At 43.0% G+C, this 25158-nt stretch overlaps 1 pseudogene; it reads left to right on the top strand.

The window, feature by feature from the left end:
• The window catches only part of LOC118399384 (atrial natriuretic peptide receptor 1-like), a 114650-nt pseudogene extending 89905 nt beyond the window's left edge, over positions 1 to 24745 (top strand).
• The last annotated feature ends 413 nt before the right edge of the window (positions 24746 to 25158 follow it).

Here is a 25158-nt window from a genome sequence, read left to right as displayed (position 1 = left end):
TGCTTTTCTTCAGCAGGGACAGGGAAGATGGTTAAAAATTGATGGGAAGATGGATGGAGCCAAATATGGGACCATTCTGGAAGAAAACCCAATGGAGTCTGCAAAAGACCTGAGACTGGGACGGAGATTTGTCTTCCAACAAGACAATGATCCAAAACATAAAGCAAAATCTACAATGGAATGGTTCAAAAATAAACATATCCAGGTGTTAGAATGGCCAAGTCAAAGTCCAGACCTGAATCCAATCGAGAATCTGTGGAAAGAACTGAAAACTGCTGTTCACAAATGCTCTCCATCCAACCTCACTGTGCTCGAACTGTTTTGCAAGGAGGAATGGGAAAAAAATTCAGTCTCTCGATGTGCAAAACTGATAGAGACATACCCCAAGCGACTTACAGCTGTAATCGCAGCAAAAGGTGGAGCTACAAAGTATTAACTTAAGGGGGCTGAATAATTTTGCACGCCCAATTTTTTTTTTTTTTTGTTAAAAAAGTTTGAAATATCCAATAAATGTCGTTCCACTTCATACAGTTTTATATCTTTATGTTCGAAGCCTGAAATGTGGCAAAAGGTCGCAAAGTTCAAGTGGGCCGAATACTTTCGCAAGGCACTGTATCTGTTCTGAGCAGTAGAACATGTAGGCGGCAGAATGTTGGACACAGAGAAAATAAATTAAGAGATTATGCAATGATTCATTTCTTTTTATGACGTTGAGCAAGGTAGAAATACAAAATAATACATGATAAACTGAACATATTTCTATAGGCTCATTTAAAAATCTGTTCAACTCTGACTTCAGAAGATAGAGGAATTTGAGAGTCCCGAAAGAGAGAGAGAGAGATTTTTTTTCCCAAAACTTTGTTACTAGACTCTTTCGCCACGGTGGTCTGAAGAGGTGAACAAGTGGGTGTTTGGGTTTGGAGGCCGGACTTTTGACATCGAGGTTGCAGGTTCAGTTCCCAGCCACTGTGTGTCTCTGCCATTGATCAAATAAGCCAAAGAGGTGAATTATGGGAAAGGCCTAGGTGCCTGTGAAGTTAACAGATGATGGGGACTAAAAGTCAGCTCACTTGATGTTATTAGCAGAACTATTTCTGCAATGCGTGTACAACACAGCACCCTAACATCTTCTAGCAACAGTGTTTTTAAAACACTGTACTGGGTTTTGTTTTTCGTTTTTTGTTGTTGTGACAATCTAAGTTTGTAGCTCCCACAACTGTAGGGCCAATAGCCAAACTAAGGGATGGCGTCAGTTTGAATCAACTCATATGTTTTCCTTGGTTTCCCCGATTGATATTCAAAACCATGTCCGTCTCAAGTGTGCACAGTGTAAATGAATGAGCCATGTGGGTGACTTAACCCAGGACTTGATCCAAGAGAGGGGATTTGCATCACATTATGCTCCTATTTTCATCTACCCCCTCCCAAACATTAAAGACGGTGTACAGAAGTAAAGTTGCTAATTTACTTCAAATTTGGACTTGAGGTTAACAATACATTTTTACAGTATCTATATTTCCCAATCACATTACCCTCTTATGCCAGCATGATACTGTATATGTGGGTGAAGTCGTTCCAGACATTTTTAGTTCATGACATTGCCCCCAAGTGGGCACGATCGCCTTGCCTTGGAATATTGGTTTGACTCAAGACCTGCATGCCTCAGCTCCCAGCTTACACAGTGAGTGGAGAAACTAAGATGAAAGGAAATGTATTTAGTATGATGTGTAAAGCTACGGTAGCTAAAATGAAGGATATCTGTTTAAAATACCTCTCTTGGTTTTGTTCACCCTGTTGCAGGAGAATTTTCCTTCACCTGCAATGCAGGAAATTTGAAACGTGTTGTGTATTTGAGGTTTAAAAAGGCTTCTGAAGTTTGGAATTTCTACTTTGATCCTGTTGGTTTGTCATACTGTGGGGGGAAAGGATGTAGCAACACATAGGGACTGGCAACAGGTGGTGCTACACATTATGGACCCAACTGGCTATGGTTTGTTCATTTATTTTGTAAAGGACAACAAAATCAACCAACAGGATCATACAAAATGCCCATCTCTCAATCTTGAAAGCAATGAGGAAATAGCAGAGCTCACGCCCAGATTGTGCACCTCAACCCTTTGTGTTAATCTCTCTATTCTTTCTCTCTCTCTCTCTCTCTCTCTCTCTCTCTCTCTCTCTCTCTCTCTCTCTCTCTCTCTCTCTCTCTCTCTCTCTCTCTTCTGTGGCAGGTGTTACTGGCTTGGTTCAGATTGATGGGGCAGGTGATCGGGAGATTGACTTTGCCTTGTGGGACATGACTGATCTTGACTCTGGGGTCTTTCAGGTAGGCACTGACTGCTCCTCGCACAAAGTGGTGGTCAAGCACAAACACACACTGGTGCATAAATACACACTCACTCTGTAGCTGTGTTCTTTGTCCTAGACACTTCAAGTGTAGCAGCTATACAAAACCTACAATGACAAGGCACTTTCATTACACAGGCAACACCCAAAGTTACAGTAGTTTTCTACTGTGTGTCTCCAGATCGTGTCCGTCTACAACAGCACCCTGAAGGAGCTGGTTCCAGTGCCGGGCATGAAGGTCCAGTGGCCGGGGGGCGCCCCCCCCCAAGACATCCCCGACTGTGGCTTCAAGAACGACAAGCCCGCTTGCTTAGCACGTATGCACCAAAGAACCCCTTGGGCCTCATTTATCAACATAAAAATTGTCCACATAAAAATTGTTACGCTGAAACAAGGGCCTTCCCCAAACTCTTGCCACAAAGTTGGAAGCACAGAATCGTCTAGAATGTCATCGTATGCTGCAGCGGTAAAATTTTCCTTCACTGGAACTAAGGGGCCCAGCCCGAACCATGAGAAACAGCCCCAGACCATTATTCCTCCTCCAACAAATTTTACAGTTGGCACTGTGCATTGGGGCCGGTAGCGTTTTCCTAGCATTCGCCAAACCCAAATTCGTCCACTGCTCCAGAGTCCAATGGTGGCAAGCTTTACCCCACTCCAGCCAAGGCTTGGCATTGCGTATGGTGATCATAGGCTTGTGTGCAGCTGCTCGGCCATCGAAACCTATTTCATGAAGCTCCCGAAGAACAGTTATTGTGCTGACGTGGCTTGTGCTGACGTTGCTTCCACGCTCTTCAGCACTCGCCGGTCCCGTTCTGTGTGGCCTACCACTTTGCGGCTGAGCCGCTGTTGCTCCTAGATGTTTCCACTTCACAATAACAGCACTTACAGTTGACCGGGACAGCTGTGGCAGGGTAGAAATTTGACAAACTAGTGGCTTCCTATGGCGGTGCCATGTTGAAAGTCACTGAGCTCTTTAGTAAGGCCATTCTACTGCCAGTGTTTGTCTATGGAGATTGCATGGCTGTGTGCTCGATTTTATACACTTGCCAGCAATGGGTGTGGCTGAAATAGCCGAATCCGCTAATTTGAAGGGGTGTCCACATGCTTTTGTATATATAGTGTAACTCAATTAGTTGCACACAAATCCCCCATTGACCAAATTACATTATTTGCATGATGTCACTGTACACATAGACATCTCAAGTTAGGATTTGACCCTTAGGTTTTGATTATTGCATGGTAACATTATCTGCACAAACAATTTAATAGGATTGTTCTCATTCAGTAAAAGTTATTTGTGAATATCCACAGAAATATCTGACAGTCTGATTTTCATAGCAGTCTCATAACGGTCTCATTATCATGACAATCTCATTATCATAACAGCCTCATTATCATGCATGGTGGCGTTTGTTTTTCATTTGTATTTGGCAGCTGCTTCGCTAGTAAGATCAGGAACATCAAGAGATTAGGTTTCCCGCTGTGTCGTGATTTAGGTGTTTTTCGAGACGTGAAAGTTCAATTAATATTTATGGAATCCAATCAAACATACACTGCGGGAAACCAACACTTCAGTACAAAACCGCCAAAACACACAAAACAAAACGTTGCAGACAAAATCCATATTTCCTAGTCAAACAAACCTGTTGTTGTTTCAGCAACTTCTATTGTTTGGCTATTTGTCCCTACCTTAGTTGAAGGCACTGACTAGAAGTGGTTCTGGATAGCAGTGCCTGCTAAGTAACTAAATGTAATACACATATCATTTCATGGCATAGGCTTCACATGCTCTGACATGTGCTATTGAATTTGGCCCTGGGTAAAATGTCATATAACTTCAATAATTTTCCTTTCCTCCCAGGGACGGTCACTATGCACCAGATGGTGGCCATCGTGGCTTGCTTCATCTTCGTCATCATCGTCACTGTCACCGTCTTCATCTACAGGTCAGTGGTGCCCCCTTTTTTTTACCGTCCCTCTTCGCCGAGGAAGACACAGGTCGATGGTATGGGTTCTGATGACACCTTTCCACTCCCGACCCCTCCTCTACCCTTCCTCTATCGCTCTCTCAATTCTGTTCACTCTCTTCCCATACTCTGCTCTTCTTTCATTTTCTCAATTTTATCCCCCCCCCCATCTCTTTCTCTTCTGTTTGCTTTTCTTCCGTTTTCTACCGTTCTTTTTCCCCATGTTAAACTTTCTTACCCACATTGTTACTCTGTCTATCTCTCCCTTGTCCTCTTCACTTTTCACTGTCATTCTTCCTCTGCCCTCTTTTCCCTTACTCTTTCTTCACACATTCGATTCGGCCAAGAAGGAGCAAAATAATGTGATTCTGTCTCCTCTTCAATGATGACTCACCACTAGGGTCATGTTCATCAGGCACCGAACTGAAATAAACACTGAAACAGGGAGTTGTTTAATAAGAAAAATGTCTTTTTGTTTTCCGTTTCAAAGCGTTTGAATATATTTAGCGTTGTGTGCGCTAATGGACCCGGACCAGTATCCAGCTCCATCAGACTCTGAAAATGTCACTTGCTTTATAGCTTATTATGTTTTCTGATAAAATTGTTGAACATCGAGTGCAAGTCCAGGTGAAAGTTTACCTTACTTTCTAAAAAGAAATGTGTCCCGGGAGGAACATCATGCCTAAGGTCAAAGTATATTATGTCTCATATCAAATATATATTTTTTAAAAACAATATGTTTTTACATTTTCTAGAGTTAAGTTTGAAAGTGAAAAGTGAAACAGTTCAAGTTCAGTTACATTTTCTTGCAAATAATGATGCTCCCTTTGTGTTTGGTATAAGCTATCCTGTATCTTCACTTTTGTCAGGTATTTCCGATATTTCACATTTTCTGAGGCCCTTATCTACCTCCCCAGAGTCAGATGAACAGATGAGCACGCTAGCAGATACCCATAGACCTCCAATCCTCGTGCTAACGCTAGTTAGCATTGGCTCGCAAAAACTACCTCTAACTTCCTTCTTACTGGACACAGAGACATACATTTTTTTTTTATCCATGAGTTCATCTGACTCTGGGGAAGTGGATAAAGGGCCTCATTTACCAAAATCCCAAAGTATCCCTTTAACAGTTGTGATGTGCTGTAAAAACAGTGATGTGATGTGCTGTAAAATTTACACAGACCCTTTTGACACTTTGTCCCGTGTTACACATACAGCAAGGTGCAGATCATTTGAATAGCACATAGCCATAGGCGGATACATTTATGAATGTTCATTTTCATATTCTTGAAGGATAAGCGCTTACTATATTAATGACTTAATCTATGGATGACTTAGTCTGTGTGAAGTGTATCTGTAAATGTGTTGTTTATTGTAAATGGAAGCTACTGTATGTTGTGTTTGTATGTTCATAGATTTAAAAACAACAACAACAACAACAACATAAATGTGTTATTGTTACACATGAATAGTGACCTTTTTGGCTTTTTCTTTTACATAATGTTCCATTACAGTAAAGAATGTTATATCAAGCACAGGAAGCTGCTGAGGGGAGGATGACTCAAAACAATGGCTGGAATGGACTGAATGGAATTGTATTGAACACATGGACACCATGTGTGTGACGTGTTTGATACCATTCCATTCATTCCGTTCCAGCCATTACTATGAGCCTGTCCTCCCCAATTAAGGTGCCACCAGCCGCCTGTGATATCAAGGTACATGTCGAAACAATTTCACACACACAGCACTGTTGGTGAATGATGACTCGATTTAAATTGTAATCACAAATTGAGGGCCGACACTCAATGGCAGATATTAATCTCTATCAATACTCAATGAATTAATTCCATCCCCAATACTATAGTTGGGTTGCACGTGTTTCTGAGAAATGTGTGTGTGAATACCATTTGTAGCTTGTAATGGGTGGGGTGACAGAGGTATTGATGGGCTGTTTGGGTAGAGGTACAGTCTTACACAGTGTACACTCACACTGAAACACATCCATCCCTCTCCCTTAATCTCTCTGTCCTTTATTCCGGATTCTGATTCTCCCTCTCTCTCCCTACACGCTCTCTCTCTCATTCTCTTCATTGATTTCTCTTTCTCCGTCGCCCTCACACGACAGAGGCTGCTCTCCTTTCTCTACTCTCTCCTTCTATTTTTCCTTCCTTCCTTGTCTCTCTCTCTCGCTCACTCTCACTTCATCCTATCGCTGAACCTCTCTCAAGCCTCCTCTATCCATTACCCTTTGGTCTCCCCTTCTCTCACCCTCCCCCTTCTCTCTCTCTGTTTGACCCTCTCTCACTCCCCCCCACACTCTCTCCCTCAGGAAGCTGAAATTGGAGAATGAGTTGGCTGCTCAGCTCTGGCGAGTGCAATGGGATGACGTGCAGATGAGTGACCTGGAGAAAGTGCTGCGCAGGGCCTGCAGCAGACTCACCCTGTCTCTGGTACTGCATGGAGAAACACACACATCAAATCAAATTTGATTTGTCACATACACATGGTTAGCAGATGTTAATGCGAGGGTAGCGAAATGCTTGTGCTTCTAGTTCCGACAATGCAGTAATAACAAACGAGTAATCTAACCTAATAATTCCACAACTAGTACCTTATACACACAAGTGTAAAGGGATAAAGAATATGTACATAAAGATATTTGAATGAATGATGGTACAGAACGGCATAGGCAAGATGCAGTAGATGGTATAGAGTATAGTATGTACATATGAGATGAGTAATGTAGGGTATATAAACATGAAGTGGCATAGTTTAAAGTGGCTAGTGATACATGCATTGCATAAAGATAAACAGAGACATAAAATACAGTACAGCTACACACACACACGTACACACACCTAAGCACACCGATACATAGCACAGATATGCACGCTGAAAAGTCCTCATTCCCTCTCGATATGGTCCACAGAGAGGATCCAACTATGGCTCCTTCCTGACCATGGAAGGAAACTTCCAGATCTACGCCAAAACTGGCTACTACAAGGTCTGTTCTTTTACACTGGGCTTGTTGTGGTACACCGACAATGCTTATGCCATTTGCTTTATTAAGGATTTGTGTCGTGCTATAGTTGTTCCCACTTTTTAACAAAGTACAATGTATAAAGGCTTCATGGGCACTACATAAATGCTTCACAAGTCGTCTATAAGCGTAGGTTTTACTCTATAAATCAGGGGTTCTCAAACTTTTGGGGCCAGGGACCCCTTTTGTGATAGCAAATTCATTAGGGGCCCCATCAGAACACAACGTGGGTGAGATTAAAATAGCATAGTAGTTTTACAAACGTTGGCAGTGCATTGCCAGATGAGCCAAGTCTCGGGCCCTGGGAAGGAACATTTTAAAGGCCCCTTCTTGGCATCGGGGAGAGAACATTTTGCAGTTTTCAAGCTAATCACCTGCAATTCTACACATTTTGTCATGGGGCAGAGAGATGTTTTGTTGTTGCAGCTTTAAAGCTAATATCGTGCAATTCAACACATTTTGCCACAAGGCAGAGAGAAAACTACCATTTTAATTATTTAATTGCAGGACATTTATGTTTTTTTTTTACTTTCTGGGGAATACAAGAAGAATTGAGTTGAAAAATGTATAATTGGTGGAGTTTTGTGATCACTAATATCCATGTGACCCTCCCAGGCCGATGTTGCCCAGGGTTATGAACAGAGGCTGTAGATGAATAATATGTCATTGTCTTGTATTGTAGTACACCCTCGAAACGTATTCCACGGATCCCTTTGCCATAATTACTTGAATTTGTTGTTGTTGTTAATATTCATACAAATAAAACAACATTGGGCCGCAGACCCCCTGCAGTACCTGGACCCCACTTTGAGAACCCCTGCTATAAATGGTGTATAAACATACATTGTGTGTTATGTGACATTTGGCAATTCGCCCTACAGTGGGAATGGTTATGTCACCCTTCATAAACCATTTATTGTGTATGACATATGCTTGCAGATGATTTGTGAAGCGCTTATGTAGTGCTTATGAAGCCTTTATGAGTTTTACCTCGTTTAAAGTGAGACCCAATATTTGCCAGGGAGAAGTGTTCGTACCAGGATTCTGCTAGGGTTCACGTGGGCCGTTGCGTTGTTTACATCCTTGGAGTAGGAATTACAAGTGCATTCCACTCCTTTTAACAGTACTTTGAAATAAATAGATAGTATATAATACTGTTGAAGGACACTTAAAGTCAAATGATGGTGAAATATTGTGTTAATGTGGCCTCCTTTCCAGGGAAACATTTCGGCCATTAAGTACGTCACTAACAAGAAGCGCATCGAGCTCACCAGGAGGGTGCTCTTTGAGCTCAAACATGTGAGTGCTTTATTCAGTAGGCCTGTAAACATGTTACCAGAGCAACAATGCCCTTTCTACCATTTCTTCTACTTATCACGTTCCTAGGGTGTATACTTCGCTCAGGTGTTAATTCAATTGTAACTAAGTATGTTGGTGATTGTGTATGTTCATCTTCTTGCCTCCAGATGCGCGATGTTCAAAACGAGCACTTGACTCGCTTTATCGGAGCCTGTATCGATCCTCCTAACATCTGTATCATCACAGAGTACTGTCCCCGGGGCAGCCTGCAGGTACTTCACACAACCTATCGGGTCTCGTTGTTCTATTCGTTAACCTTATGACCTTAGCGTTGTTAACTGAAACCCCTTTTGTTCTCTTATCTCCAACACCACACAATTCACACAGTGAGTAAGTAATGAGCCATCTAGCTTACAGTAGCTACCCTTGGGTCTTGAGATGGCTGGTTTGCCACCTACGCTACATGTTGTTGAGTACCAACAGCCTGTGTGGATGGATATGGCATGTCATGTCATTGTGGCCTGGGATTAACCTGTTGGTGATCTTCATGTATTGCTCATTTGAAACATGGAACATGGTCTGAATATTAGCGCGCAAGTAAAGTGTGTGTGTGTGTGTGTGTGTGTGTGTGTGTGTGTGTGTGTGTGTGTGTGTGTGTGTGTGTGTGTGTGTGTGTGTGTGTGTGTGTGTGTGTGTGTGTGTGTGTGTGTGTGTGCGTGCGTGCGTGCGTGCGTGCGTGCGTGCGTGCGTGCGTGCGTGCGTGCGTGCGTGCGTGCGTGCGTGCGTGCGTGCGTGCGTGCGTGCGTGCGTGCGTGCGTGCGTGCGTGCACGCGTGCGTGCTAAATAGTCACGGTTCTGTTCATGTGTTGTGCAGGATCTTATGGAGAGCGAGACCATCACCTTGGACTGGATGTTCAGATACTCTCTGATCAACGACATTGTTAAGGTGCATCTCCATCCTTCATCCTCCATCCTGAGATCTTTTCTGTTCAGATAGAGGACAGTGTAGAAGGAGGAAAGACAGGAGGGGGTTTGGGTCCTGGATTCGAACCAACCGGGTCACGAGCCTAATATGTCTATGTGCTGAAGGCCCCAGACCACTAAATTGGTACTTAATGCTGTTTCACAGTATTGGGGCTGTGGGAGAGGTTGAAAATATTCAACTCATATTTATTCTATCATATCTCGATAGGTTTTTTGTATTGTCAATGAAGAAAGTTATGCCAAGCCTGTTACCTGTCACTCCCACTTTCTTGCGTGTGTGTGTGTGTGTGTGTGTGTGTGTGTGTGTGTGTGCGTGCGTGCGTGCGTGCGTGCGGCCGGGCATGTGTCGTGACGCTTATAATGAAGGGTAGACAGATGGTGTCTGACTCCTCCTGGTGTCCTGGTTAGAATGATGAATGAAGAAGTCATGCATTTTACCTGAGTTAGTCTCAATGTAATGCCCCTCAGTGTCCTTTCTAGCAGAGACAGCTGTTGTGAGAAGGCTAGCTCCGTACTTTTTCTTCTGTCCACAGGAAGTCCAAGGCTTGGCAGAGGAAGTTATGCCTATTTTCAATGGAAGTTAATGGGAGGGTACACATTTTTGGGGTTATTGACTTGTAATGTGTAGGTTGTTCAGCGAATGCAATTTTATTGGCTTAAAGCATGTGACAGCTCCTGCCCCTCTGCATGGACCTGTGCAGGAAACATTTTACACAGGGTCGCCCACTGGTTGGAGAAATATTGTGAATCACATCCTCTTTGATTCTAGGGAATGGCCTTCCTTCACAACAGTGTCATTGTCTCCCATGGTAACCTGAAGTCCTCTAACTGCGTGGTGGACAGTCGCTTTGTCCTGAAGATCACTGACTACGGGCTGGCTAGCTTCCGCGAAAAGTCCAATATGGAGGACACACACGCCTACTATGCCCGTGAGTTACCAGAGCTGCAGAGACACACTCACGGCGTAGACAAAGACTCGAACGCATGAGCAAACAAACACACATACACACACACACTCTACATGAACTCAAACCAAGTGATTGAGCGGCACGATCCCTGCTATTGTTGTTGTTATTCAAAAAAAACTAAACATGCCATTTTTCTGATACTATGGTCTGTTTTACACAATATATTTCTGTCTATATGTTCTGTAACAATGTCCCCTTGCTGGCTCCATTTAATTACTTGTCATTGATGTGGCTCAACAGTCAAATCACCAGACTGATAAAAGTATTTATTAGTTACTGATTGAGAGGGATGATATTAAAACTCTATCTTTCTCTCTAAGTGCATCTTTGAAATGGCCTTTTATTCTTATGTTGTGTAAAAAAAAAAAACTTTTCGGACACATCTAATCATTCCAGGGTTTTTCTTTCTTTTTACTATTTTCTACATTGTAGAATAATAGTGAAGACATCAAAACTATGAAATAACACATATGGAATCATGTAGTAACCAAAAAAGTGTTAAACAAATCAAAATATATTTTATATTTGAGATTCTTCAAAGTAGTCACCATTTGTCTTGATACAGCTTTGCACACTCTTGGCATTATAAACCAGCTTCATGAGGAAGTCACCTGGAATGCATTTCAATTAACAGGTGTGCCTTGTTAAAAGTACATTTGTGGAATTTCTTTCCTTCTTAATGCATTTTAGTCAATCGGTTGTGTTGTGATAAGGTAGAGGTGGTATACAGAAGATAGCCCTATTTAATAAAAGACCAAGTCCATATTATGGCAAGAAGAGCTCAAATAAGCAAAGAGAAACGACAGTCCATCATTACTTTAAGACATGAAGGTCAGTCAATACGGAACATTTCCAGAACTTGATGAAACTGCCTCTCATGAGGAACGCCACAGGAAAGGAAGACCCACTACATGATTCCATATGTGTTATTTCATAGTTTTGAAGTCTTTTATTCTACAATGTAGATAATAGTAAAATAAATAAAAACCATTGAATGAGTAGGTGTATCCAAACTTTTGATTGGTACTGCATATATAATGTTTAATGTGTATATTTATGTTGCACATTGTTGTAGAAATTCTTGCACAGGGACACTTAAAGTCAATTTTAAAAAAAAATGTACAAAAAAACATTCTCCCCAATTTCTTGGAATCCAATAATAATCCAGTAATTACTATCTTGTCTCAACACTACAACTCCTGTACGGGCTCGGGAGAGACACAACCCAACCAAGCCGCACTGCTTCTTAACACATGTGTCGGAGGAAACACCGTGCACTGCACCCGGCCCGCCACAGGAGTCGTTGGTGCGCGATGAGACAAGGATTTCCCTACCGGCCAAACCCTCCCTAACCCGGACGATGCTAGGCCAATTGTGCGTCAGCCCACGGACCTCCCGGACGGCTGCGACAGAGCCTGGGCGCGAACCCAGAGTGTCTGGTGGCACAGCTAGCGTTGCGATGCAGTGCCCTAGACCACTACGCCACCCGGGAGGCCTTGAAGTTCATTTGAAATGAATCACCGTTTATTGTCAGCGCGCTGGAGAGGTTCCAACCGGCTTAATGCACCACAGTACAGTACAGTCAATCAGGAGCTCTGCCTGGGCAGACCCTGCAGTTGTCTTATATACGACTATACACAGACAAGTTATATTTGCATGATTTAGCATAATTAATGAATCATTACCATTTGTGACCGACAAATACAGGTTTATAGCACGTGACAGACCAATACCTCGCAAGGCTTCTTCTCTCTAAGCTGAGACCTTGAAACCGAGATATCTAGTTTGGTCTCAAAACACAGTCATTTGTTTTCAAAACACGGTCTGGACGTACTGCCACATTGCAGCTCCTGACAATGAGGATGTGTACAGTCAGCCACTTGCATGAACACAGCCGTTGGTTATTAGAACAGCACATGAGTAGAAGACAGAAATGAGTTATAAGAAAAGCACAAACATTACAATTTCCATTACAATGTCTTCCCTGTTAAAATAAAGGTTTACCTCCCTCTTTCCTTCTCTCCCATCCCCCCTTCACTCCCTCTCCCTCTATAGGGAAATTGTGGGCAGCTCCAGAGCTGCTGAGGGCAGATAGTCCCCCGCCATGTGGCACACAGAAAGGTGACCTCTATGTGTGCCTGTGTCGTCTGTGTGTGTCTGTCTGTGTCTGTGTCGTCTGTGCCTGTGCCTGTGTCTCGTCTGTCTGTGTCTGCGTCTGTCTGTGTCCTGTGTCTGCATCTGTCTGTGCGTCTGTGTCTGCGTCTGTGTCTGTGTCTGCGTCTGTGCCTGTCTGTGCCTGTGTCTGTCTGTGCCTGCGTCTGTCTGTGCCTGCGTGTCTGTGCCTGTGCCTGTCTGTGCCTGCGTCTGTGTCTGCGTCTGCGTGTCTGCGTCTGTGCCTGTGTCTGCGTCTGTGCCTCGTCTGCGTCTGTGTCGCTTCTGCGTCTGTGCGTCCTGTGTCTGTGTCTGTGTCGTCTGTGCCTGTCTGTGCATGTGTCTGTGTCTGCGTCTCTGTGCCTGTGTCTGTGCCTGCGTCTGTCTGCGTCTGCGTCTGTGCCTGCGTCTGTGCTGTGTCTGCGATCTACAGCTTCGGCATCATTCTGCAAGAGCTGGCCCTGCTCGTCGAGGGGTCTTCCATGTCGATGGGGACACCTCAGCCCCAAAGGTGTGTGTGTGTGTGTGTGTGTGTGTGTGTGTGTGTGTGTGTGTGTGTGTGTGTGTGTGTGCGTGTGTGTCTGTGTCTGTGCGCGTCTGTGTGCCTGTCTGTCTGCGTCTGCGTCCTGCGTCTGCGTCTGCGTCTGCTGCGTCTGTCTGTGCCTGTGTCTGCGCCTGTGTCTGCGTCTGTGTCTGCGCCTGCGTCTGCGTCTGTGTCTGCGTCTGCGTCTGTGTCTGTGCGTGTTCTTCAGTCAAGTACAGTGCATTCAGAAAGTATTCACACCCCTTGACTCTTTCCACATTTTGTTGTGTTACAGCTTGCATTTAAAATGAATTAAATTGAGATTGAGATTTTGTCACTCGCCTACACACAATACCACATAATGTCAAAGTGGAATTATGTTTTTCGAAATGTTTGCCATTTAATTCAAAATGAAAAGCTGAAATGTCTTGAGTCAATTTGTTATGGGCAGCCTAAATAAATTCAGGAGTAAACATTTTCATAACAAGTCACATAATAAGTTGCGTGGACTCACTCTGTGTGTAATAATATTATTTAACATGATTTTTGAATCATCTCTGTACCCTACACATACAATTAAGGACCCTCAGTCGAGCAGTGAATTTGAAACACAGATTAAACCACAAAGACCAAGGAGGTTTTCCAATGCCTCGAAAAGAAGGTCACCTATTGGTAGATGGGTAAAAAAAAAATTAAACAGACATTGAATATGGTGAAGTGTTCAATTACACTTTGAATGGTGTATCAATTCACCCAGTCACTACAAAGATACAGACGTCTTTCCGAACTCAGTTGCCAGATAGGAAGGAAACCGCTCAGGGATTTCCCCATGAGGCCAATAGTGATATTAAAATAGTTTGAGTTGAATGGCTGTGATAGGAGAAACCTGAGGATGGACCAACAACATTGCACTTACTCCACAATGCTAACCTACACAAGGCCAAATCTATACTAGAGTTGCTTACCAAGAAGACAATGAATGCTCCTGTGTGGCCAAATTGCAGTTTTGACTTAAATCTACTTGAAAATCTATAGCAAGACCTGAAAATGGTTGTCTAGCAATGATCTACAAAGTATTGACTCAGGGGTGTGAATACTTATGTGAATGAGTTATTTATTTTTCAATACATTTGCAAAAACTTCTAGAAACATGTTTTCACTTTGGGTATTGCCTGTAGATGGCTGGGGGGTTCAAGCTGTAACACAACAGAATGTGAAATAAGTCAAGGGGTATGAATACTTCCTAAGGCACTGTAATTATATAGAATGCATATCAAGGTAAATAGGGTTAGACTTAAAGATTGAAGCACAGACATATGGAATGGTACTTGAAACAATGAAGAGAGAAAAACGGATGAGGTTAGCATCTTTTATTTTGATTATTTTGGGGAAAGACAAAGCATTTAATTGCACAACATATATATTGATTTTATTAACTTCATTTAACCAGGTTAGTCTCATTGAGATAAAAAAAAATACAAATAATTCAAGAGAGACCTGGACTATACTAGCTTCTGTGTAGAATACAAATCATTTTGAAAGGCATCTTGGAGAGGGAAAATGTACAACACTTTTCTTTTTTTTTTACACATTTGTCATTTGTGCTCTCCAAGAAGCATGGCACTGAATCCAATTAGATTCTGAGAAGTGTGTGGGTTTCTCAACCCTCCTTCCTCCTGTCGCTCTCTCTCTCGGAAAGTACTATGAACATGTGTATGTGTTTGTTCAGGCAGGTCTAGTAATACCTATAATTACTAGTATACTAATAATGTGCCCACCGCAGCAGTGATAACCCGTAGTTGTAATACATTACTCTTTAAAATGCTAAATGTAGTAAATCATGTAGTACTCTCTTTCCTTCTCTTTTTTCTATTTTTCTTTCTTTTTCTCTCTCCCCCTCTCTCTCTCTCTCTCTCCCCCTCTCTCTCTCTCTCTCTCTCTCTCTCTATCCCACCCCCTCTCTCTCTCTCTCCTTCCCCCTCTCTCTCTCTCTCTAACCCTCCCCTCTCTCTCTCTCTCTCTCTCTCTCGATCCCTCCCCCCTCTCTCTCTCTCTCTATCCCTCCCCCTCTCTCCTTCCCCCTCTCTCTCTCTCTCTAACCCTCCCCTCTCTCTCTCCTTCACCCCTCTCTCTCTCTCTCTCTCTCCTTCCCCCTTCTCTCTCTCTCTCTCTCTCTCCTTCCCCCTTCTCTCTCTCTCTCCTCCCCTTCTCTCTCTCTCTCTCTCTCCTATCCCCCCTCTCTCTCTCTCTTCCCCCTTCTCCCCCCTCTCTCTCTCTCTCTCTTTCTCTCCCTCAGGTGTTTTTTAAAATCAATCTTCACCTTCCATCTTCCCTTTTACATTCCAGTCCTGTCATATCTCTAAGGTGCCGACTCTCTGTCACCATATATGTTTCACCACACACAGACACAGACACAATGTATGAGTACACATACTTACACATTGTACATTTCTGCCATCCACCTTATTCCCCAGGGGAACATACATCTCCTGCATAGGAAAATCTGCTCAGGACTCTTTGACATTCCCCTAATTATGTAGGATCAAAAGTAGATCCCAGTGGTCATAAAGAGCTAGCTCCCTAGTTGCTGTCAGTAGAAATACCTAGGCGGGCTCTTATGGAAGCACATTGAAATTCTGTACATGTCACAGAGTTAAGAATGTGCTGTAAGCTCACGCCACAGCTAGCTTGAAATGTGGCCAATCGGTGGTCATGTGTGTTGGTGGGGTAAAGCAGTGGTCCCCAGCCTTTTTTCTACATGGCCCCCTTTTTTCTCATTTTCATTGTTTATTGAGATTGCCTATATTAAATACACCACCAGTTTGATTTTGTTTACTTTGAGGAACCTAGGAACATGTGTGTTTTTAAGCTATTTTCTTGCAATTCCTAAATAGTTTAATAAGATCCATCTTTTAGGGAGGCTATTTAATGATAATAATAATAATAATGATAATAATGATGATAATAATAATGATGATAATAATAATAATAATGACAATAATGATTATTAGTATTAATAATATTAGAATAATAATGATTATATTAATTATAATAATAATGATGATGATAATAATAATGATCATAATAATAATAATAGTAATAATGATAATCATAATAATAATAATAATAATGGATAAGGAAATCAAGTCTAGACCCGATTTCCCCAAATGTTATTCCGCTACCGAATATGTTTTATTATGATCATTTATATGAACACTCAATTTAATTACACATTCTCTTTGACAGAAAGTGATTAGCAGGTCGTAGCTCAGCTTCATATGAATGTCATAGAGACAAACCAAAGATATTCCCGTGTGCATCAGGCGCGTCTTCCTCTGGCATTTTACCACTCGTTTCTATCCTTGCAGATTTAGATTGGTATAAACAATTGAGAATTGTGGGAAAAAAAAGGTTCCCCCCTCTCACCCCCCATGAAACGTTGCCGATCTGTATGGGGCGTGCGGGCCCCCTAGGTTGTAAACCCTTGATGTAGAGGACCCTGGTTCAGGGAGGCAGCGCTATATGCTAAGCTAGCTCACTGACTGTGGTTATACAGTACACACATTGAATTGAATGGGGGGGTCATATCATTTATGTGTGAGAGACAAGAGACAGAAGTTGGGAACTAAAAATAAGAAAAGAGGAAAATCAATGAAATGAGGAGAGAGAGGGGTGGTGGACAATGAGTTCAGGACATTGGCACTGGAAGAGTCGGTCCCCGGATGGAAATATTGTTTATTTACTGAATGGAAAAGAGCTGATATGGAGGGCAAACATGAGAGGTGACCCAGATACAGTCATTAAAGTATTGACGCATTTGAACAGAACAGTGTTTCCTTCAACCTCATTCTGCCTTGGCCTTTCATAATCAAGTCTATTAGGATGCCTCTGCGTTTGAAGTGACGCCTCGTTCGGAGCAGAAAAGAAGGAGAGAGGGAAGGAGATTGAGAGTTGTAATAGGTTAATGGAGGAGACTTGACGACAGAGAAGAGACTTAAAAGGAGTGTTTTTGTTGTTGATACAGTTGTCTCTGAAACTGTTGACCTTGAGAAAGAGGCTGGTTTTACTGCAGCCTTGGGACTATTCTAACGTGTCTCGTTCTTGTTACTGGGAAGAAGAGGCTTGTCTGTCCAAGGTAGCTTTTCTAAATGAAGTTCACTTGAGCTCTACCCCTCTCTCTCTCTCTCTCTCTGAAATTGAAATGTCCCTTATATTAATTTTCACAAAGTCTGCTGCCTCAGTTTGTATGCATATTTGCATATACTCCAGAATGTTATGAAGAGTGATCAGATGAATTGCAATTATTTGCAAAGTCCCTCTTTTCCATGAAAATGAACTGAATCCCCCCAAAACATTTCCACTGCATTTCAGCCTTGCCACAAAAGGACCAGCTGACATCATGTCAGTGAGTCTCTCGTTAAGTGTGAGTGTTGACGAGGACCAGGCGATCACTCTGTCATGCTGATTGAGTTCGAATAACAGACTGGAAGCTTCAAAAGGAGGGTGGTGCTTGGAATCACTGTTCTTTCTCTGTCAACAATGGTTACCTGCAAGGAAACACGTGCCGTCTTCATTGCTTTGCACAAAAAAGGGCTTCACAGGCAAGGATATTGCTGCCAGTAAGATTGCACCTAAATCAACCATTTATCGGATCATCAAGAACTTCAAGGAGAGCGGTTCAATTGTTGTGAAGAAGGCTTCAGGGCAGCCAAGGAAGTCCAGCAAGTGCCAGGACCGTCTCCTAAAATTGATTCAGCTGCGGGATCGGGGCACCACCAGTACAGAGCTTGCTCAGGAATGGCAGCAGTCAGGTGTGAGTGCATCTGCACACACAGTGAGGTGAAGACTTTTGGAGGATGGCCTTGTGTCAAGAAGGGCAGCAAAGAAGCCACTTCTCTCCAGGAAAAACATCAGGGACAGACTGATATTCTGCAAAAGGTACAGGGATTGGACTGCTAAGGACTGGGGTAAAGTCATTTTTTCTGATGAATCTCCTCTCCGATTGTTTGGGGCATCCGGAAAAAAGCTTGTCCGGAGAAGACAAGGTGAGCGCTACCATCAGTCTTGTGTCATGTCAACAGTAAAGCATCCTGAGACCATTCATGTGTGGGGTTGCTTCTCGGCCAAGGGAGTGGGCTCACTCACAATTTTGCCTAAGAACACAGCCATGAATAAAGAATGGTACAAACACATCCTCCGAGAGCAACTTCTCCCAACCATCCAGGAACAGTTTGGTGATGAACAATGCCTTTTCCAGCATGATGGAGCACCTTGCCATAAGGCAAAAGTGATAACTAAGTGGCTCGGGGAACAAAACATTGATATGTTGGGTCCATGGCCAGGAAACTCCCCAGACTGTAATCCCATTGAGAACTTGTGGTCAATCCTCAAGAGGCGGGTGGACAAACAAAAACCCACAAATTCTGACAACTCCAAGCATTGATTATGCAAGAATGGGCTGCCATCAGTCAGGATGTGGCCCAGAAGTTAACTGACAGCATGCCAGGGCAGATTGCAGAGGTCTTGAAAAAGAAGGGTCAACACTGCAAATATTGACTCTTTGCATTAACTTCACGTAATTGTCAATAAAAGCCATTGACACTTATGAAATGCTTGTAATTATACTTCAGTATTCCATAGTAACATCTGACAAAAACATCTAAAGACACTGAAGCAGCAAACTTTGTGGAAATTAATATTTGTGGTCATTCTCAAAACTTTTGGCCACGACTGTACAATAGTACAATATGGTTTTATGGATTCTCACATATTCTCTCACCCCTGTCTCTTCCTCCCAGAAATTGTTGAGCGCGTGGCACTGGGCCAGTGGCCCTACCTGCGGCCCTCCCTCTGCCCCCAGAGTCACAGTGAAGAGGTGGGCCAGCTCATGCAGCGCTGCTGGAGCGAAGACGTGAACGAGAGGCCCGAGTTCCACCACATCAAGCTGCTGCTGCGCAAACACAACAGGTACACCATGTGTGTACGCACTGCTTAAAACCTCCATTAACACCATGCACTTTATATGGTGCCTGATCTACAGACATGCACTGATACCCATCCCCTCGAGTTGGAGATCTGCATGTGTTCACAATAGCTCTCCACGCACAAACATGTGTGTGATTCATTTTACCCAACGACTGGATGTACTCACAACAGGGTTTGCACTGCTCTGACAACTACCTTCAAAAACCTCCCGCCGCATCTTTTACCCGTTCATTTCTCCTCTCCTCCATCCCTCTCGCCATCCTTCCCTCCCCAGAGGTTATGGGTCTAATATCCTGGACAACCTGCTGTCTCGGATGGAGCAGTACGCCAATAACCTGGAAGAACTGGTGGAGGAAAGGACACAGGCTTACCATGAAGAGAAACGCAAGGCAGAGGCACTGCTCTACCAGATACTTCCACAGTGAGTGTATTAAGAGGACCACAGTGAGTGTATTAAGAGGACCACAGTGAGTGTATTAAGAGGACCACAGTGGAAATAAGTTGTTTCGCTTTTTTGTTATCCTAAATTATTTTTAAGACAGTGTACTAGGTTGTGTCCTTTTTTGAATAATTAGGTCCAAAAATGACACACACAAACACACCCTCACACGGAAATGCTCATCAAAGGCTGTACTCTGCAGAGGACTAGTACATACAAACATAATTTGGTGATTTGACTGAATCACACACACGCGCACACACACACACCCAACTCCCTCTGCTTAACACTGTCTGTGTGTGATGTAGCTCTGTAGCGGAGCAGCTGAAGAGAGGGGAGACGGTGCAGGCTGAGGCCTTTGACTCGGTCACCATCTACTTCAGTGACATCGTGGGCTTCACCGCCATCTCAGCAGAGAGCACGCCCATGCAGGTCAGTCCAGAATGAACGTAGTCAACAGACGCTTGACAATACAGTCTAGTGCCGATATGCAATGGCTTTAGGCTGTCATGAATGAGAAGCGGAGTATGCCGTTTTACTGAGCAAATTAAAATAATATATTTGAGTTGGGATCGATGAAATGCACTTAATTTAAGCATACTTGTGTTTAATGTGTACTTTTCAGACGTTAACTGTCTTACGTTAACTGCCTCATATCTGAAGGCAAATGAATTGACTGTTATTCTACTTATTCTACTTAAAGGACACATATTTTATGCAGTGGCTGATAATCCTCACGTTTCCCTGTAGGTGGTGACCTTATTGAATGACCTCTACACGTGTTTCGATGCCATCATCGACAACTTCGATGTTTATAAGGTGAAGTCAGAGTCTGAACCTTGTTATTCACACAGGGTGTGCACACATTTAATGCAACTGATCCAGCTACTCAAGTGCTTGAAGACTAGTTGAATCAGGTGTGTTGTAGCTAGAAGGACACAAAGACCTGGACATGCTGTGAGCCTCCTGTACCACGGTTACTCGCCACTGAGTCAAGGACATATTTATTAAGAAGCCTGGTGACAGTGTGACCGTCTCTCACTCTGTGGCGCCCTCAGGTGGAGACGATAGGCGATGCATACATGGTGGTGTCTGGGCTGCCCGTGAGGAACGGCAATCTGCACGGCCGAGAGATCGCCCGCATGTCGCTAGCCCTGCTGGAGGCCGTACACTCCTTCAGGATCCGCCACCGACCTACCCAGCAGCTCTTTCTGCGCAGTGGCATCCACAGTGGTGAGCGGCGAGATGGGCGGGGGGTTTGTTGTATGGTTCAAATTGTATTTGTTTTCTAACAAATGCACTTCCTTGAGCTTGTCTGACACTGTGGAATCATTAGGGTCTGTGGAATATTGGAATAGGTTGTGTGTGTGTGTTCTCTCCAGGCCCAGTGTGTGCTGGTGTTGTAGGACTGAAGATGCCTCGGTTCTGTCTGTTTGGAGACACAGTCAACACAGCCTCTCGCATGGAGTCCAATGGGGAGGGTGAGAGAGACCCATCTCTTTTATCTACAATCTCATGACCTATCAGGGTACACATACACTAGTCCTTCTCTGGCTTCAATGACCACATGTCTGTCATGTTCTCATCCCTCAGCCCTGAAGATCCACGTGTCGGAGGCCACGCGTACGGTGCTGGACGACTTCAACTGTTTCCAGCTGGAGCTGAGAGGAGATGTGGAGATGAAGGGCAAAGGGAGGATGAAGACCTACTGGCTACTGGGGGAGAGCACCAGCAACATGGCTTACTAGAGAGAGAGAGAGAGAGAGAGAGAGAGAGAGAGAGAGAGAGAGAGAGAGAGAGAGAGATGGGGAGAGCGGGAGAGAGACGGGGAGAGCGAGAGAAAGAGAGAGAGAGACACACGGGAGAGAGAGAGATGCATACTGTTTAGACCGTATTAGAGAGACGTGGTAGAAAAGAGATGTAAGGGCTGAGATAAAAGGAACAGACATGCATACAGATGCACATGGGAATGGAATTAAATGGAAATAAGCAACAACAAAAAAACTGTACCACTGACAACTCCCTCCTTAATGATAGTCTCATCGACAGAGTCTCACTGCTCTTCATGGGGATACCTTGGTTCCTATAGGTGGACAAGCCCTGTCTAGATTGACTTACCATGGTGGATCATCCATGGACAGCTGTAGACTTTCCAACCAAAGGAACGATATCACTGCTACACCGCCATGTGCCGATTGGCGAAGCACCACCTCTGATTGACACAGACGATGGGCATTTGCGAACGACGCCACCCTGTGTTCCAGAGTTGCAACTGTCGATATTTGTGAACAAACATTTTGGACATTCTTGTTTGGACCTGTTGTTTGTGGTGACGAGAGTTGTCCAATGTGTTATTTTGTGGTTATTTGACTTTGTGACTGACTTGGTGTTCTCTAACATTTGTGTAGAGGCCTTAGTGTTATGTGAAGCATTCCCTGGTGTTTTTCTATTTATTTCACAAGTGGTTTGTGTTCTATATTACTATATCAGTTTGTTCAATATCAGTCGAACATGAATCAACTGAAGTCCAGAGGGGTACACTACGAATGTAGCTAGATGTATTCAATCTTTTCTGATATTAGCTAGCTTCAGTCAGCTTCACTTTCCAGCTCAGGCTTCACGCATGTTATGAAGGCAGATCAGGCAGATGTTGATCGTTCAACCGCCGCTTACTTGAGCCTGCTCGAGCCGGGCTTGTAACTGCACGTACATGTCACACATTGCTAGTCGAAAGCCAAACTGAGACGATACTGAAACATTAGTCCATGGGCGTGTCAGTGACACATTTTCATTTTTCCCTAAATCTAAATGAAAGGAAAAACTAACCTGCAAATTCAGCGGGCTTATGGTGTGAAATGGGCTATTACAAGTGCCTCTGTCTTGCGCATATCGTTTATTTGGTGTGCTTAGCTGAGCAATGCACGATGACTCCCCAATCATATCGATAAAATCATTGTATGAATTCCTACGACAGTTTTACTGCCCGTGAAGTTTCAAATGCATCCTGTCGTTACTAAATGTGTTGTGTGTAATGTATTTGAATGTTACTATTTATAACACAGGATTGACTCACCCACTTCATTCGGGATAAATTGAGTAAACACTGAGTTAGCCATCCCGGAATCAGATTAGTTCTGAAGGATTCGTTTCCACAGAAATGTACCTGGCTAAAAGGTGAGCCACATTTGTGTCACCGTTTGAACTCAGAGTTGACCAAAGTTTCCTCGCTAACTCCTCAACCCAGATTCGTAGAATAGGGCTCAGTAATCCATAATAATACGAGTCAACAAAGTGTGTCCCACAACCTATTAGGCTATGTGCTTTAGGGTGGAAGTCGTGGAGGCAATCACCACCATGCAAGTATAGGCGATCTAATTGACATTGGTGAAATGTCTCAAATTGACACTTGTGGCTGTTAAGGACATTAGTCTTGTAAATAAGTCCGTGTGCATTCAACAGGGCTGTTCAAAAATAGAATTTACAGCTAAAACGAATATTTTTGGTCATAAAAAAAACAAGTTGCTTTAATCTTCTCAAGATAAACTGCGGTGACAATGAAGAATTGAGAATTAGAGTTGGCCACGAATGTCAACTTTTGGGTGAATTACGTATTATTATCTATTCACAGGTAATGCTGTCTGCATGGTTATAACCAGATAGTCCTCTCACACAAAGTTCTTATATTACAGACTCATTTTGGAGTTCAGATTTTCTAATTGTCCTTTTTCCTTCTTTCTTTTTTACAAGATGATGTTATACTCAAGGGTACAAAAGAATGAGTGAGTCTAGCTCTTCACTTCTGTTACTGATAAGAAAGGTCAGATTTATTTCAGATTGGGAGTCCTTCTAAATGGCATACATAGCATAGTGAAAAATGATATATTGGATATATGCTCATAAACTCTCAAAGTTGACTCTCGGAGGATACTGGTTTGGCTTGTGATTTGCAAACATGTTACAACAAACGACTCTTTTGCCTTTTGTTCGTTGGTGTTTTTGGGTGGCTCTGCTCGTTGTCTATCTGAAAGGAACAGCTGCACCACCTCGCTACTTGGCTCAGAAGTGGAGCATCACTGATAGGCAGCAGGCACCCATATACCAACCAGCGCTATGGACCATGTGAATGTGCTCTCACTTGAATGGCCCTAAACCTTAAACTTATCATCGGTGAGAATATCCCCTTTCCAACTTAAGTCTAAATGATTTGATCATTTCATTTTCCATGAGTGAATGTATCACCTAAGTCAAAGCAAATACTCGTGAAATAATCAGGATTGGTAATGTGGAGTTGTAAATGATAACAGCTCTGTGTGATATCAGGGAGACACGTCATTGATCAGTAGTAACTCACCCAATGTCAAGCTTGATCTGACAGGTAACCCAGCAGGCAAAACTGGTTTCAGTATAATCTATTTTATGGCGTCGTAGTCAGGTTGTATACTGGTGGTGTGAAAGTTTTTGCAGAAGTTCATTATTTTTTAGCAAACAGAAAATCAAGTCTTTGTCTAGTTGTAATCTGACCAGATAACAACCAAAATATGACGTCTTTCCCATTATGTCTTCTTGTCGTGAAAAATATGTCTTTACCTGGTTGTAACAAGCAACTGGTTGAGACCAGCAACTGGTTGAGACCAGCAACTGGTTGAGACCAGCAACTGGTTGAGACCAGTTGCTTGTAATATGGTTGTATGATTTCTCGTCAACCAGAAAACCAGTTTACAACCAGAAAATGACATCATTAAGATGATTCCAAGGCAGGTCCATCTGCATATGGTATGTGTCCACTATGAATGTGGTCACATGGCTTCTTTAAATGTGTTTCTGATGCAGTAAAATGTATTGTATTGTGTTGTTTTGGTTGCCTTGTCTGTATTTTCGAAGAGTGGGTTGGTCTTTGAATTACTGTATGTTACAATGTACTGTTGTGTTTTAAAATATGACATTGGCGTTGTTTTGGGGAGGGAGAGAAATGTTCAGTTACATTGGCTGTCTTGTTTCGGGTCAGTTGAATGTCTTTATAAAATCAGTTGATAACCCACATTTTCTTCTGAGTCAATAGCAATGTGTTATTGTGCTTGATGTACTTTCCATGTTTAGTTATTTATTAGACGTTACAATCTAAGTGGGACTGTCCATGCACACAATTGCATTTTGTATCACAGTATGGCACAACAACCCACATACTCGTAGTCTAATCTACAGGTTACATATTTCTATCTATCTATATATAAACTTGAAATAATAGGGATATAAGTACAAGGTCAAATAACACAGTACAAGGTCAAATAACACAGTAAAAAAAACAGCTTCAAAGACTTAACACTTTGACTACTTTTATTTGTACTGTGTAGCACTTTGAAAAAAGTTATTTGTCACAGAGTGCTTAAAAAAATGCTGAAGAGGCAGATTCTTCACACAGCGTTAAGGAAGAAATCTGCAGTGTTGGAAAAAGT

The sequence above is a fragment of the Oncorhynchus keta genome, chromosome 20 (assembly GCF_023373465.1).
Source record: "Oncorhynchus keta strain PuntledgeMale-10-30-2019 chromosome 20, Oket_V2, whole genome shotgun sequence".
NCBI classification, from domain to species: domain Eukaryota; kingdom Metazoa; phylum Chordata; class Actinopteri; order Salmoniformes; family Salmonidae; genus Oncorhynchus; species Oncorhynchus keta.
Note: the sequence above shows the minus strand (reverse complement) of the source record. Positions and strands in the feature narration are given on the sequence as shown.